We start from the raw sequence: 16803 nt of genomic DNA, 5'->3' as shown, positions 1-16803 counted from the left end.
TCGGACAAAACCATGCTGACTCCTTCATCAAACCTTGGCTGGACAAGTCCGAATTAATTATCTCATTCAGAGGTTTCTACGAACGTTTCCTGACCACTCCTGTGATGCTCACTTGACTGTATTTCCCTGGTTTGTTTCTAACTGCCTTGTTAAAAAGTGGAACCCCATTAGTAGTCCTTCAGTCATCGACCAACTTCCCTGTGGCCAAAGAGGAATGTGAAACATTGGTCAATACTCCTAAAATTGCTCCTTTGTCTCACAGAGCAACGTGAGATATAACTTCACTCCGAGCTGGGGATTTGTCCACGTTTAAGACTCTCAAAACCTCCAGTATTGTCTCAATCCCTCGATGAAACTGATCAAGAACCTCTCAGTGCATCTTCCTGCATTCTATACAGATGTCTTCCCACAACAGGACTGTTCGCCAGCTGAATGTGTAAAGTGATTCATCCAGTTATCCTATTTACAACTATACACAACTGTACTGTCACACTAGAGGGAACACATTCACGCGTTTTAACTGGAAAACGCTGTTTTCAGCCTTTGCGCCTATAAACCATTAAGCTTTGATAACCAATGGCACATTGTTGCAGTGAGAAAGCGTTTTCTATCTGAAAAAAAAACTGTCACTTGTTTACAGCTCCTGCGTGGACTCCAATCCGTTCACATCTGACACGAGGGTTGCTTTTCACTCTGCTGTTCATCACATCCAGGAGAGAACTGCAGCAGAAATGATTGCTGTCTTCATTGACCGAAGAAGTTCATGCCGATTGCTCACCTTGTATTCAGAACTACCCACAAGAGAACTTTTCAACAAGAACAGAGTTCTGTATTCTGTGCAGGGGATCATTGCACGAGCACAGTATCACTCTTCTGCCAGGCCATGCATCGTCATTCTTCCTCGAACATTCACAGTATCCGACTCTAACCAGACCAAAACCAGATGGTGCTGGAAAAACTCAGCATCTAAAAAAAGAAATCAGAGTTAACATTTCGATTCCAGTGACCATTCCTCTGAATTGACGACAGCTTGGAAAATGTTGGTCTATCTGCAGAAGATATAGTGGCGGTTGGGAGAGGGAAAGGAGTAAACGATAGGTCGGATTAGAGTTCAAATAGAGGGAAGAACAGTTGGACATAGGAATGGATGATGATCTGGCTAACAGGGTGAATAGCTGTTAATGCAGACTGTTAGTTCCGTATCATATGTAGAGTGTTATGGAAGGCCATGTGACAACAAGGTCTGGCGTGTGGGATAGGGGGATAGGAAATGGGAGAGTTGAGGCTCTAAAAAAATAAATTGATATGCGGCCTGGAAGGCTGCAGACTCCCCAAATAGAAACTGAGGTGGTGTGCTTCCAGCATGTGCCGAGGTTCGCTGTAACTCTTCTTGAAGACAGAACTTGGATGTTCTGCAGTGTGGTCACCCAGTCCAAACTTCGTTTCCCAAAATAGTGGAAACCACATTGCGAGCAGTGATTGCAGTAGAGTGGATTGCGTGAAGTGCAGTTCATGTGTTGGGCGTGTTGGGCCTTTGGAAACAGAGGGGAGAAGACGTCAATGGACAGGTGAGGAGAGACAACAAGCAAAACGAGATATTATTACAGAAATCATAAGGACAAGAAACCTAACAAAAAGTACTTCAACTGAATACTCGTCGCATTTGTAACATGGTTGAAGAGCTAATGGCACAAATCAACACGAATGTAAATGATTTAATAGATATTAGAGAGACACGTCAAAAGGATGGCCACGACTGCGAGTTCAATATCTTGGAGTCCGAGATTACTTGGAAGGTCAGACAGCAGTGTAAGGAAGATGGTGTCTCTCTGTTATTCAAGGCCGACATCAGGGCAGTGTGGAGAGACGCTATAAGTTCGATGAAGAATGAGTTTAAATTAATTTGCGTGGAAAGTAGAAGTTCTCTGAAGAAAAAGTCACTGATAGGTGCAGTCTCTAGGCCAGTAAATAATAACATCACATTGGTGAAGGCAATAAACAAAGAAATCAGCAATGCCTGTAAACATGGGCCGGCTATTATCATTAGGGATTTTAATCTACATGGAGCTTGGTTGAAGCAGATCAGTCACAGTACCTTTGAGGAGGAGTTCGTTGAGTGTACCCGTGATAGTTTCCTTCAACAGAATACAATGGAACCGACGAGAGATTAAGCAACCCTCGATCTGGTCCTGTGTATTGGAACAGAAATAATTAATGATCTCATAGTTAGGGATCCTCTTGGAACGAGTGATCACAGTATGGCAGAACTTGGAATTCAGATGGGGAGTGTGAAGATAAAATCCAATACCAGGGTCCCGTGCATGTGCAGGGGCACAACAATAGAACGAGAGAGCACCTGGCTAAAGTAGACTGGAAACAAAGGTTATATGGTGCGACAGATATCGAGCAGTGGAGGACAAGTGCTCAGCAAAAGAATATTCCAGTGAAAAGGAAGGACTGTAAGTCAAGGGATAATCTGCCCTGCGTGTCTGAGGAAATAAGGGAGGCTATCAAAGTGAAAGAGGAGGCATACCAAACGGCAAAGAACAGTATGCAACTGGAAGATTTGGAAAATATTAAAGATGAGGAAAAATAACTAGTAAAGAATACAAAGACGGATAGCAAAAGTTCCTATATAAATATAAAAAGAAAAAAGAGTGGCTCAACTAAAGTTTGGTAATCTTGAGGATGAGAACGGGCACTTAGTTATGTGATGTGATGAAATGGCCGAGGCATTGAACAGGTATTTTGTGTCAGTCTTCACAGTGGAGGATAGTAATAACATGCCAGTAAGTGGCAAAGAGACAAATGTAGGTGAGGACCTGGAAACAAACATTATTACGGAAGAGGTAGTGTCAGGCAAGCTAATGGAGCTGAGGATGGACAAGTCTCCTGGCAGTGAAGGAATGCATCTCAGGGTATTAAAGGAGATGGCGGGAGAAACAGCAAGTGCACTAGTGGCAATTTTCAAATTCACTAGGCTGCGTGGCAGTCCCAGCAGATTGGAAAAAAACTAGTGTGACACCACTGTTTAAAAATCGAGATGGATAAAACATTGGGAATTATTGATCAGTTAGCTTAAGTTCTGCAGTGGGAAGATGCTTGAGTGTATTATCAAGGAAGAAATAGCAGGGCATCGCGATAGAAATTGGACAGATGTAACGTAGGTTCCTGAAGGTTCAAACAGAGATGCTATGTTGCAGCTGTACAAGGTGCTGGTGAGGCTATCCTTGGTGTACTGTGTGCACTTTTGTTCCCCTTACTCGAGAACGAACGTACTGGCACTGGTGGGGAAGGGGTGCACAGGAGGTTCACTGGGTTGATTCCGGTGTTGAGGGGGTTAGCCTATAAAGAGAGACTGCATGCGTTAAGATTATTTTCTTTGAAATTTAGAAAAATGAGGGGGCAATCTTACTGAAACATAAAACATTGAACAGAATAGATTAGAGAGAATTATAAAGGATGCTTCCACTTGTGGGTGAAATTCGGACAGGAAGGCATAGCCACAGGATTAGAGGGAGCAGATTTAGGACTGAGTTCAGAAGGACCTTCTTCACACAGACGGATGTTCATATATGGAATACCTTGCCCAGCGAAAAAGTTGACGCTAGTGCAACAAATTTTTTGAAGAGCGATACTTCTTTTGAACAATAAATGAAATAAGGGATACAGTGAGAGGGCGCGTAAGCGTATTTGAGTCTTTAGAAAGATCAGCAATTATGTCATTGAACGGCGGAGTAGGCTTGAAGGGTCGGACAGCCTATTCCTGCCCGGGTTTTTAGGCTCATTGAATTTATGTGTCACAAAAGCAGCTACACAGGGGGAAGACTCCATGGGGCCTGTTGTTTCAGGTGTTGGGAGTGAAGGCAGAGTGCAACAGAGTTTCCTGCAGGGAATGGTCCCTGTGGATGGTGGACAGGGCCTGAAGAGGGATATATGTCTGATGATGGTATCTCTCTAGAGGTGGTCGAAATTTAAAAAAAAATCGATGATCACTTGAATCACCACTGCGAATACATGAGCCAACTTTTATAGGTGCGCCATTGAGATTGTTATGTCTGGATGTATCAGTACCTGGTATGGCACCTGTACCATTCAAGATCGGAGATGTCTACAGCGAGTGGTGAACTCAGCCCGGACAATCACAAAGGCCAACCTAGTATATGTTTACATATTATTTATACATCTATGCTACTTAACACTGAGATCTGTTTGTATTGATCGCAAGATAAAGCTTTTCACTGTGCCTCAGTGCACGTGACAATAAATTCAATTCAATTCAATTCAATTGTGTAATGTCGACGCGATGGATTTTTGGAGCAGCTTGTGGTGGAGCCAAGTAGGGAACAGGCAATACTGTATTTCGAGTTGTGCAATGAGGGAGACCTGACAAGGGAGCTGAAGAAGAAGGAACCCTTAGGAAGCGGTGATGATAACATGATTGAATTTACCCTGTAATTTGAGAGGGAGAATATACAATCAGAAGTAACGGTACTAAAGTTGAATAAAGGCAATTGCAGAGGCATGAGGTAGAAGCTGAATGAAATTGGTGAGAAAGGAACCCAGCGAGAAAGCAGGAAAGTGGAAGTGCAATGGCAGGACTGTCTGAGCGTAATTTAGCAGACACATCCTGTGGAAATTGAGCTATGTTGCAGGGTGGTTAAGGCAACCATGACTGACTCAGGAAGTCATCGATATCATAAAAGCAAAAGAAAAAATATATAATGTGGCGAAGGGCAGTGGGTAATCAGAGCATTGGGAAGCTCACAAAGACCCACAAAGGGCAATAACAAAACAAATGAGTAGGGAGAAGATTAAATGTAAGCTAACTACTAATATAAAGGAAGACTGCAGTTGTTTCTTTATTCATATAAACGCAAAAGAGAGGTAGAAGTGGACAATAGGCCACTGGAAAATGACACTTGACAGACAGTAGTGGGGAACAAGGAAATATTTGAGGAACTGAAAAATTACATTGTGCCAGTCTTCACAGTGGAAGACATGAGTTATAACCAAACATACAAGAGAATGGGGGAACAGATGTGAGTCTAGTGGAAATCATTGAGAAAGTGCAAGAAACACTGAATGGCCTTAAGGTGGATAAATCATCTGGATCAGATGGAGTACCTTCCAGAGTTATAAGGTAGACAACTGAAGAAATAGTGGATACGTTAGTGGAGAACTTTCAGGAATCGGTAGAATCAGGAAGGGTGCTACAGGACCAAAAAATCACAAACGTGACACCCCATTTAAAAAAAAAAACACACACAAAAGCTGGAAAATTACACACCAATCAGCCGAATCTTGGTTGTGGATAAGTTCCTGGAATCCATTGCGCTGAAAGAAATTTCTGAATACTTGTAATTGTCTGTCAAAATAACGCAAAGTCAGCATGGTTTCATCAAGGAGAAGACATGCTTGACAAATCTGGAAGATTTCCTCTTTGAAGAAGTAACAAGGAAGGTAGACCAAGGAGAGCCAATGGGTGTTATGTGTCTGGACTTTATGAAGGCCTTTGATATTTGCCGCACAGGAGACGACTGAATAAGATAAGGGCCCATGATGTCAGTGGCAAGGCGCGCTCACAGGACACGATGCAGTGATTAGGAACAAAAGAATCCTTCTCAAGTTTGCAGCTGGTGACAAGTGGCGTTCCTCAAGGCTGTGTTGGGACCACAACTTTTCATTTTCTCCATTAGCGATCTAGATAAAACACCCGAGGGCAATGTGTGTCAATTTGCAGACAATACAAAGACAGAAGGACAGGTAGCATGAGAAGGCGGGGATGCTGCAGAAGGATATGGACATGTAGGGCGAGTCGAATTTACATGGCAGATGGAGCAAACTGTGGGAAAGTGTGATGCTATGCACTTTGGCAGGAAGAATAAAGATACGGACTATTGTCAAAATGGGGCGAAAGTTCACATGTCTGGAGTGCAAAGATACTTGAGAGTCTTAGTCCAGGATTCTCTCAAGGTGAACTTGCAGGTTGAATCTGTAGTTAGGAAGATAATTGCAATGATGACATTTATTTTTGGAATATTTGAATATAAAAGCATGGATGCACTTCCGAGGCTCTATAAGGGTCTAGTCAGACCACATCTGGATTACTGTGCGCACGTTTGGTCCTCATATTTCAGGAAGGATGCACTGTTCCTGGGGTGTGTTCAGAGGTGATTCACGATTATGGTCCCAGGAATGAAAAGCTTGACACATGAGGAACGTTTGAGGACTCCGGGTCTATACCCACGACGTTTAGAAGGATAAGAGGAAGTCTAATTGGTATTTATAGAATCGTGAATGGCCTGGACAGAATGGATGCTGGGAAGGTGTTTCCATTTTTAGTAGAGACTAGAACCGAAAGGCACGGCCTTGGAGAAAAGGGAAGACATTTGAGAGCAGTAATAAGAGACACTTATTCAGACAGGAAGTGGTGAATTTATGGAATTCATTGTCAGATCAGGCCATTGGAAGCCAGGTCTTTGATTATATGTAAGACTGAGATATGTAGCAGCGTGGTTGTCAAGGGGATCAAGGTTTATGGGGCGCAAGCAGGAGAATTGGGTTTAGAAAGATATCTGTCATGATTTAATGGCAGTGCAGACTCACTGCGCTGAATGGTTTAATTCCTGCTCCTATTGTCTAATGGACATATGCATCGAATGACCTCCATCTGTAAGTTCCCCTCCAAGGAACGTGCCAGCCTGACTGGGAGCATTGTCAGCGAATGTCTGATTGAGTGCTGATACAGACTTGATGGGCCAAATGGTCTATTTCAGCCCTCCATCCTTTATTTTATCATTCCTCCGAAAAAAAAGATGAATGCAATGACCAGACTTGTGGCCGGTCCTCTGACTCTTCTCTGAACAGGCAGTTGCTAAATTTCCAGCATCACTTCCTTGCTCTTATATTCCCACCTACGGTCAAGAACATAATGTATCTCTAAGCCCTCGAGAGCACTTGATCCCTTGTGCAATCACCTTCAAAAATTCGTGAAAGCCTACTCCAATTTCACTTTTTGTGATCGGGCGTTGCATAGTGTTGTGGAACACGGTTGCCGGAGATGCAGGTACATAATTCTTTTTCGTTTGTTTCACATTTAGACAGAATGGTTAAAAAAATGTCATCTTGCCTTCGTTGCTCAGTCCTTTGAGCGTAGGAGTTGGTACATTATGTTGAAATTGAATAGGACATTGGGTGAGGCGTCTTCTGGAATACTGCGTCCAATTTTCTCGCCCAGTAATCGCAAGGAAATTGTTCAGCTGGAGTAGGTTTAGAAGAGGTATACCAGCATATTGCTAGTGGGGAAGGTTTGAGTTATAATGAAAGGCTAGATAGGCTGAGAATATTTTCTCTCGAACACGGGAGCTTGAAAGGTGACCTGATAGAAAGATATAGACTATTAAGAGTTCGGATACAGTTAACTGTAGCTGTCTTTTCTCCAAGGAAGTGGACTTTTAGACGAGAGGGCAAATGTTTAAGGTGAAAAGAGAGAGATTTAAAATAAGGCATGAGAGGCTTTTTAAACAGAGGATGGTTCATGTGTGCAATTCACTTCCTGAGGCAGTAATGAATGAAAGGAAATTTACAACATTTACAGAATATTTAGATCGATAAATGAATTGGAAAGTTTCAGTGGGATTAAAAAAGCCATTCATTCATGCCCAGTCCATTATTTATTGCCCATAGAGCAGTTCAGAATCAACCACGACTTTTTGGATCTGGAATCGCATCCCAGCCAGACTAGATAAGTATGGCAGTTTTCTTCGCGAACAGGCATCAGTGAATCAGATCTAAAACAGCTGATTCAACATCATCATTATACTCTTCAGCTCTAAGTATTTATTGAAATAAAATTCCAGCATCTGCCATGCCAGGGTTTGAACCCGTGTCCACAGAGTTATATCTGGACATTCGTATTAACAATGCAGTAGTAATATCACGAGGGCATTATTAAGCCTCAGCAGTTACAGGAGACGTCAGATGCGACTCTTTTAGTTTGGCATGATGTTCAGCATGAGCTGGTAGGAGTGAAAGGCCTGTTTCCATGCTGCATGAGTCTATGACTATGAGTCTTTGGAAATGGCAGCTGGTTTTGATAAACAGCAGCATTGACAGTTTAGTTGATCTCCTTCTCGGATATGTAATCTTGCTGGTTACTCCGGAAGTTCGTTTGCTAACTGAGCCCTTTCCACACACGGGACTGTTGAACAGTCTGTCCCCAGTTTGAGTGAATAAATGAGTTTCCACTTCAGCAGTCAATTGAATCTCGCATTTCCCTGGTTTCTCTGTGATATCGGTGTCCTTGTGTCTACCCAAGGGGGAACGATTGGTTCAAATCATGTCCACGCAGACGCAAGTCCCGTTTGTGTTTTTATTCTTCCTGATATACCCACAGGGTGTGGATGTCACTGATCAGGACAGCATTTGTTGTTCTTCCTGATTCGCTGCTGTCTTGCTGCATGAGAGACATGGATTTTATCCCAGTCTCGTGTGACTGTGTGCAAATTCTCTCCTTGCTTGTGTGAGTTTCCTCCCACAGTCTGAAGGTGTGCAGGTTACTGGGATCAGCCATGAGAAATGAAGGGGGAAAGGAATAGGTATGCAGTGTGGGTCTGATAGGATGTGCTTCGGAGGGATGGTGTCGACTGGAAGGGCCGAATGGCCTGCTTCGCCACACGATAAGCATTCTCGGATCAAGGGTCAGCTATGTTGTTCTGGACCTGGAGCCACAAGTAGGCAGGCTTGGGGAAAGACAGTAGCATCCCCTGCTTAAGGGACATGCATGAATGCGATTGCAGGAAATTAAAGGCATGTTCTCTGTTCCTGAGGTCAGGCTTTAATTCCAGGGTTTATTCGTCGAACTTTAGCATTACCAATTCCGTGTCTGAGTCCCCAAGGATGACAATTTTTTTTATATAACCACAACACCACCTTCTCCAGGTTGCAGTATTTACTGGGAGCAAGAAGCTGATTCTCTGTTCCCAAGTGAAGCATATTAATGCCTGTCCTTCCATTCTCCATGGGACATGTCACAGGAAGGACAGTGCTATCTGAATCAGCGTGGGGAAGGACTGCAGCTCCCGCTGAGACAGTGAAAGTACAAACACATGACTTCTGCAACATGCACCATATGTCTGTACTGGAATCTAAACCATTTAATAGAAAGAAGAAGGAACTTGAAGAAGAAACAGGGTAAAGTAATTCCGATGTGAGGACAGAAACATTTTCCGCAGCATTTTGAGGAAAACTGACAAACGGCTCTGAGAAAGAGTTTGTCTTTCAGAACTGTCAGTGCACAGAGATGTTTTGTTCCACTTAAGCACTTAAGAAATTGAATAACAATTTAACTGAAGTCTTGGAATGTTAGAACACACCAGGCGATGAGTCACCTACTGGAACCTGTGTTTATAAATTAGACGTTTGATGACTGATACTGATGCAATTGGCTGAAGGGCCTCTCGCCACGCTTTTAAAAACTCAATGACTGTCATTTTTCAACTGAACCAAAAAGGCAAAAACAAAGTCACCAAGAAAAGTTGTAAGCATTGCATATGTTTTCTTTGGTGCGCAAGTGCTGAAATTCAGCTGTCTCAATGCTATTTCCCAATGTTGATTTCCAGTCAGGGAAAAAAGATTTGTTGCTCCTTATGAAAATCTTAAATTGAACATGAATTCCTGACATTACAAAACAGCAAAGATAGCAGTTCTGTCAGAGTCAGTGAGAATTTCATATCGGAGATGAAATCAAATGGGAAGAAACGCTGAAATCAGTTGCTTTTGCCTGCTCAGACTCAGTACTATAAAAATGATCCTTATTGAAACATACAGGTTTTTTCAAGGATTTAATAAGTTGGATGCAGAAAGTTTGGTTCTCTGACCAGAGCGCCTCGTATCGAATGACTTGGAGATACCGGTTTTGGATTGGGCTATGCAAATTTGAAAATCACACAACATCAGGTTACAGTCCAACAGGTTTAATTGCATGTACGAACTTTCCGACTGGTGCTCATTCGTCAGGTGGTTGTGGAGTACACTGTTATAAAGCAGAGAATTTATAGTACAAATTTGCAGTGTGATGTAACTGAAATTATAAATTGAAAATTACCATGATAGTTTGCTAAGTCTCCTATCTGTTAGAATAACCATGTTAGCTTCACTTCACTTCTTTCATGTGTAAAGCGCAAAACTTTTTATTTTAAAGTTACATTCTCAGGTGAACTTGAACAATTTGTGTAAGCCCCCCTTGTGCTGCTGTCTTTTCCATAAGGTTTAGACTGATTCTAATTTTAATAAATGATTTAACAGAGGCTGACATGGATTCATGTAGTTTTTGAGCAAAGTACAATATAACTGTGCAAGTACAAATTCACCCCACAAACGTATATATGCGTGTGTGTATGTGTGTGTGTGTGTGTGTGTAGGAGGGTCTCTGTGTGTAGATAGAGCAATGGGATCACCTGTACTGTGACATGAATCCAAGGTCCCGGTTGAGGTCATCCTCATGGGTACCGAACTTAGCTATCAGTTTCTGCTCGGGCACTTTTAGCTGCTGCCTGCTCCGAATTCCGCCTTGGTGGATTGTCACCCCAAAGGCCGAGGTGGAATATCCTGGACCACTGATGTGCTCTCCAACCGGGAAGGGGCACACCTGTCTGTTGATAGATGTATAGTGCCCATTCATCCGTTGCTGTAGCCTCTGCTCGGTTTCACTAATGTACCATGCCTCAAAGCATCCTTGCCTGCAGTATTTTTTTTAGATTAGCGTCAGTCTAAACATTATGGAATGGACACAACACACAGGAACTAACAACTTCAACATATTATCTGGACTGACACTAATTGTTAAAGTTTACCTAAGAATGTAACTATTAAAAGGAAGTTTTGCGAATCACATAACAAAGAAGTGAACCTAACATAGTCATTTTAACAGATGGAAGACTTAACAAATAATCAAGGTATTTTTCAATATACAATTTCAGTTACATCGCACTGTAAACATTTGCTATAAATTCTGTTTCTTACAACTGTGAACTCCACAACTACCTGATGAAGGAGCAGCTCTCCAAAAGCTAATGCTTCCAATTAAACCTGTTGGACTATGACCTGGTGTTGTGTGATATTTAACTTCGTGTTATAATGCGGATCTCAAAATTAAAACAGAGATGAGGAAGCATGTATTCTCTCAGACAGTTCTGGATCCGTGGACGTCCTTGTACAAGAAAGCTGTTGAGGAAGGGTCATTCGGTGTAATGAGGCTGAGATCGGCAGATCTTCAAACAGCAAAGACATCAAGCGTTATGGGGAAAGGCAAGAAAGTGCAGTTCAAGGTTATCAGATCTGGCATGAAACCATTCAATACAGGAACAGACTTGATGGTCTGAATGGTGTCTTTCTGTTCATAAACTTGTTTGCCTAAATATGAAGCTGCAAAACCGACCTGAGTAAAATGTGCCAAATTAAAAATGCGTGGACCCCCGGAACACTGAACCGAGGTGAAATGTACAAAGAACATCACAGAAAGGGCAGACAATGTGGGTAATTGATCCGGAGTGGTCGGTATACCAAGGTAAACAGGAAAACCAATATTCATTATCTACATTAAACCTGGCTCCACTAGGCATGCAGTTAACTCTCACAAACCACCATTCCCCTTCCATTTTAGTGACGCCCTCTCCGTTCTTGATTTAAACTGATTGAACGTCAGGCATTTGCAGCTGACATTGCTGATGTGGACCTGTAACATGCAGGGAAGCGATTAAGAATGCTGCACAACATCATTCTGCTTCGAAAGATCAGGCAGTATTTCATATTGATTACTGTAAACATTAACCTTTAACAAACCAAGACAGTGAAATTATTGAATCCGCATCACTAGACTACCAGGGACGATTTCTGTTAACACCACCCTGGAAACCATGAGATTCGTCATTCTATTCTGCCATCCTTCTGTGCATGGTCGCATCGGCTCCATTCCGGCCTTGTTGGTTGTTTTACAATACTGAGGCCATCTAATCATCTGTTGTATTTCAGTTTCTGATGTATGAGACCTTCTCTCTGAGCTGGCAATGTGCTGGCTCAGTGGTGATAACACTGGTCGTGTAAACGAGAAAAGTGCTTGTAATAGCCCATTCCTGTTTTTAATTCCAATAACTTGAGGAAAACGGTTCGTCAGGACAGGAAAAAACGGGCGTGAGCAGTGATCCAGTTTGCCAGCAAGAACGAGGTGAGAAAGTATATACGAGAGAGAGATGGGGAAAGAATGGGCAAGGAACACTGGGACGGGAGACGCTGAATGCTTCCTTTCTTTGCTGGTGTTGAAGTCTGAAATGGGACAATATCAGGCCAAGTGGGTGAAATGTTACTTTCTGCTTGTTTTCTCCCGAGGCCTGTGTCACTCTTGGGGAAATGTGTCTGCGTGCTTCCACCTATGCGTAAAAATGGGATTCAGCTCCCCGACTGGGTGTGAACACACTTTTCCCATCTCAAACTTCAATCCAATTTATTGTGTCTTACGAGAGTAAAACGTTCCAAATAAATTAGCATTGAAATGAACACGTGAAACGTCAGCGTTTACAAGGTTACAGACCAAGTGCTGGAAGTGAGATGATGGGACCCATTTCTGTGCTGTAAACACTCGATAATTCAATCATTTTTGAGGGCAAATATATCTGCAGTGACATAATTCCAAAAACCGTGTTATGAAGAAACTGTGCAACTGCTTCTGCCCTCATCCCTGGTGGTCTTGTAGTCAGTATTCGGCGCTTTGACTGAGTGGCCTGGATTTCATTACCGTTCAGGAAATCAGGAGTTCTTGTTCCTGATGCAGAGAGCGCAGCTCTGCCAGGAATCTGTTTAATGCCTTAAATCAGTCAATACCCCAGACCTTGAATGAAGGTAAAAGTGCCTTCCCTCTCTCTACACAGTCGGACAGTTCATCCTTCATTCTCCTCTGATTCCACTTCCCAAAGAGTTTCAAAGAACTGTCAAAACTGAGTCTCAGCTATTTCTTTTCTGTGCTTTTCATACACAGGAGCTGCAGCGATTGAGTGGGTTGGTTTCTGAAAATGAAACGTACCTATGAGCAATGTGTGAGGCTATTCCAGGATTGCCGTCTCTGACAGCGCTGCGACATGACTGATGTTCTCTATGATATGGAAGTGCCAGTATTTGAGTTGGGTAGACAAAGTTAAAAATTACACAACATCAGGACATAGTCCAGCAGGTTTATTTGGAAACACTGGCTTTCAGAGAGCCGCTCCTTCATCAGGTAGGTGTCTTTCTGCAGAAACTTGATGCGTGTGTCAATATGCGCGATGTTGTGGAAGATCATCTGGACTTTAACCGACCGTTCGTGGTGTCGATAGTACCCATGACTTGGATGTTTTGGTATTGGACTGGGGTGGACAAATTTAAAAATTTCACAAAGCCATATTAGAGTCCAACAGTTCACAACCACCTGATGAAGAAACAGTGCATGGAACACTGGTGCTTCCAAATATGCGAGTTCGATACAATCTGATGCCATGTGATTTTTAACTTTGATAACCCTTGGTAATGTTTAACTGATCATAGACAGTAAAAGAATTTTCGTTCCTGGAGATGAAAATTTCAAACATTATCCACCTCTGTGTAACAAAAAAGATTAGTTTCGATGTGTGCTGAATCTCCACAATGTATTTGCGCCAAGCAAAATTCGAACCTGCACCCGCCTGATCCGTAGCCAGCTATACGAATGGCTGTACCACTGGCCAGATGCACAGCTGAGATTTTACACGCTACAGAGCTGTGATGCTAACAATGACAGGAGCAATAAAAGTAACAGTCACAAGGTGAACAAAGAACAAAGAGAATCACCATCAATGATTCACTTCACATTGTCCTAAAAAATTGATCAGCCAATCAATGAGGTCACTGCTGATCAAGGAAATTGCAACTTACTTTGCTACGTTTTCACCATAATTAGAGATAAACTCCAGCCTAATCACAACATTGCATATTCCCATTAATTTTCAGATTTAGATTATGTTAATGACCTGTCCGTATTTGCAGGAAACTGAATGACATGAAATGAGTGAAAACGTCCTTCTGGTGATGTAATCTAGTGCAGAGTCGGCCAGAAAAGAAAAGTCAAAGACTTGAAACATCATTCCCATTTCTCTCTGTACCAATGCGTTTTCCTGAGTTGAATATTTGCAGGACTTGTCTTTAATATCTAATGAATTACTTATTTTCCCATGACAGAATCTTCATAAATCAGTTAACACCTGAGGTGTTGAAACATATTTTACTTCAGATTAAAATAGTTGAATACCCTTTCCTCCAGCCTAATGTCCCAATACTCTCTCCTCTTCCATGCAAATACAAGCTGCTCCAAGAGAGGTTGGAGCTCCCAACCTGACGTTCCAATGTCCCTTGTTGCTCCATGTCAATACAAGCTACTTAGTTGTAGTTGCAGCTCCCAGTCTGATGTCCCAATGCTCCCTGCTCCATGTCAATAGAAAACGTCCAGTTGCTGTTGGCTCTACCAGTCTGATGTCCCAATGTTCCCTGCTGCGTCATGTCATTAAAAGCAGCTCAAGGTGAGAGTGGAGCTCCCAGACTGATCTCGCAAAGCGCCTGCTCCATGTCAACTGAAGCTGCTCCAAATGGGGTTGGATCTCGCAGTTTGATGTCCCAATGCTCCCTGCTGCTCCATGTCAATAAAAGCTGCTCCAGGTATGGTTGGAACTCCCAGTCTGATGTCACAATGCTCCCTGGTCCATGTCAACAGACGCTGCTCCAGATGAAATGGGAGCTCCCATCCCTGGCTCTCGTTGACGGTGTAGCTCCCAGTCTGATGTCTCAATGCTCCCTGCTCCATGTCAATAGAAGCGGTCCAGTTAAAGTTGGATCTACCAGTCTGATGTCCCAATGCTCCCTGCGGCTTCATGTCAATAAAAGTTTCTCCAGGTGTGCTTTGAACTCCCAGACTGATGTCACAATACTCCCTGGTCCATGTCAACAGACGCTGCTCCAGATGAGGTGGGAGTTCCCATCCCTGGCAGATCACACACCTCTATACCATCATAGAAATACTGCCCACTGACCATTTCCACCACTAGAGCCATTGGTGCAATATCCTCTTCATGAGAGCCTAATCTTACTTTTAATCACCACCGACTCATTATTTCCAAAGGACTTCTTTCTTAGAACTTATTTTGCATGTGCATATTGCAGTCAATCCGAAGTAAGATAATCGTGCTAATTGACGTATGCTCACTAGAAATCACATTCTATTTTTCATGTTGAGTAACTGCTACTTAGCAAGGACAATGTTTGTAATGGAATCACTCTTTTATTTTCACGTGAGGGAATTTGGTTTGTATTATTTAAATTAAACTTGGTCACTGTGTCAAATGATCAAATAGATCTCAATTTCTGAACAAACTTGGTAATGTTGTCATCCACATTGAAATGTGGTGTCTACTTCTTTCAGCCACACGGGTATTAGAACGAACCGTCTGTTAATGACATGCGTATAAAGACATTTCAAATCAATTTTCATGTCTATGCTGCATAAATCTGCGGTTATTGATACACAGTTTAGATTCAGTCCCTGCAGTTAACTTGCTGACTTCTCCAGTTGTTCATAGTTCAATATGATGCATCAAGTGTGTGCATAACGAGAGGGAGTTTGCTTCCCACATCTTGTGTTTATATGAGTCTTATGTCCAGCATTCATCAATGGCGAGAGCAAGGGGAAAGGATGAGACCAATGTGTAAGTCTGTCCGTGCCCATGCACGGCACCCACATCGGTAATTCTCTACTGTGCATTTACAGCCAGTTCTCGGGTGCCCCTACACCCATCCCCTGCCACTTTTGAAATATCTCCATTGTTTCGTGCTGTTTCTCTGTGCTCTTTTTACCAAGATAAATCACTTCTACCCAACTGCTACAAATTTCATCTGACAAAACACTCATTAAGAATCGCATGCATCAACATTCACTTCGCATCTCTCGTTATTTGGTTCTCCTGGATCTCTTTCATACGATAAATGTTCACAGCAACTTGACTTGGAAAAGACAATCGCGTTCCTTTTCATTGTCCCAATTCAATCTACATTTCAATGCAGTTTAGGCAACAGACTCAAATTATTCTTTGAGATTTTATTATAGCGTCGATGCATATAAACAGACAGCTGTGATCATGCAAAAATGAAAATCGTTGATAACAACGACGAGAGTGGGATTCGAACCCACACGTGCAGAACACAATGGATTCGTAGTCCATCGCCTTAACCTCTCGGCCACCTTGTCACCTAAGTCGCAGGCACATTTGACATTATGAATAAGTGAATTGCGTAAATTATGCTGAGCAGCAGATATTTCTCCCTGGTATTGGTGAAATGATAAATAGTACAGGACGGTCCCAAGAGTATCGTCTTACCTCTGAGTTGTGGGGCAAACAAACTCCCACTGTGACACTCTGCTCACAGTGATCTGAACAAAAATGAAGAAATGACGATGTAACAAGGTCTGTTGAATTCTGTGAAGAATTGAAGTCAACGGAATGAAGAGCCCGTGACAGCAGGAGGTGTAAAGTTGTCTGTGAGGAATTGTTTTCCAGACTGGAGGAGAGTGCATAGTGCTCAATGTCATTATTCAGAACACCTTTCTTCCACTCAGATATTTTTGACACTCACTTGTGTCCAGGACAGGCAATTTTGAAATCCTAAATAAGGCTAAACTGACAATTGAATTCAACAATACAAAACCCTTGATCTGTATCATTTTCCTGGGCGGTGTGACACCAAGTCACT

General features: G+C 42.5%; 1 non-coding gene across 1 annotated transcript; it reads right to left on the bottom strand.

Moving 5' to 3' along the window:
- Positions 1–16218: 16218 nt before the first annotated feature.
- On the bottom strand, positions 16219–16300 carry trnar-acg (transfer RNA arginine (anticodon ACG)). Its single transcript has one exon. It is a non-coding gene; the product is annotated as a tRNA-Arg (tRNA).
- Between the last annotated feature and the right edge of the window lie 503 nt (positions 16301–16803).

The sequence above is a fragment of the Chiloscyllium plagiosum genome, unplaced genomic scaffold (genome assembly GCF_037043375.1).
Source record: "Chiloscyllium plagiosum isolate Xiang-an unplaced genomic scaffold, Cpla_swu_hap1 HiC_scaffold_51, whole genome shotgun sequence".
Taxonomy (NCBI): domain Eukaryota; kingdom Metazoa; phylum Chordata; class Chondrichthyes; order Orectolobiformes; family Hemiscylliidae; genus Chiloscyllium; species Chiloscyllium plagiosum.
The sequence above is the reverse complement of the archived record's forward strand: the minus strand, read 5'-3'. Positions and strand labels throughout refer to the sequence as shown.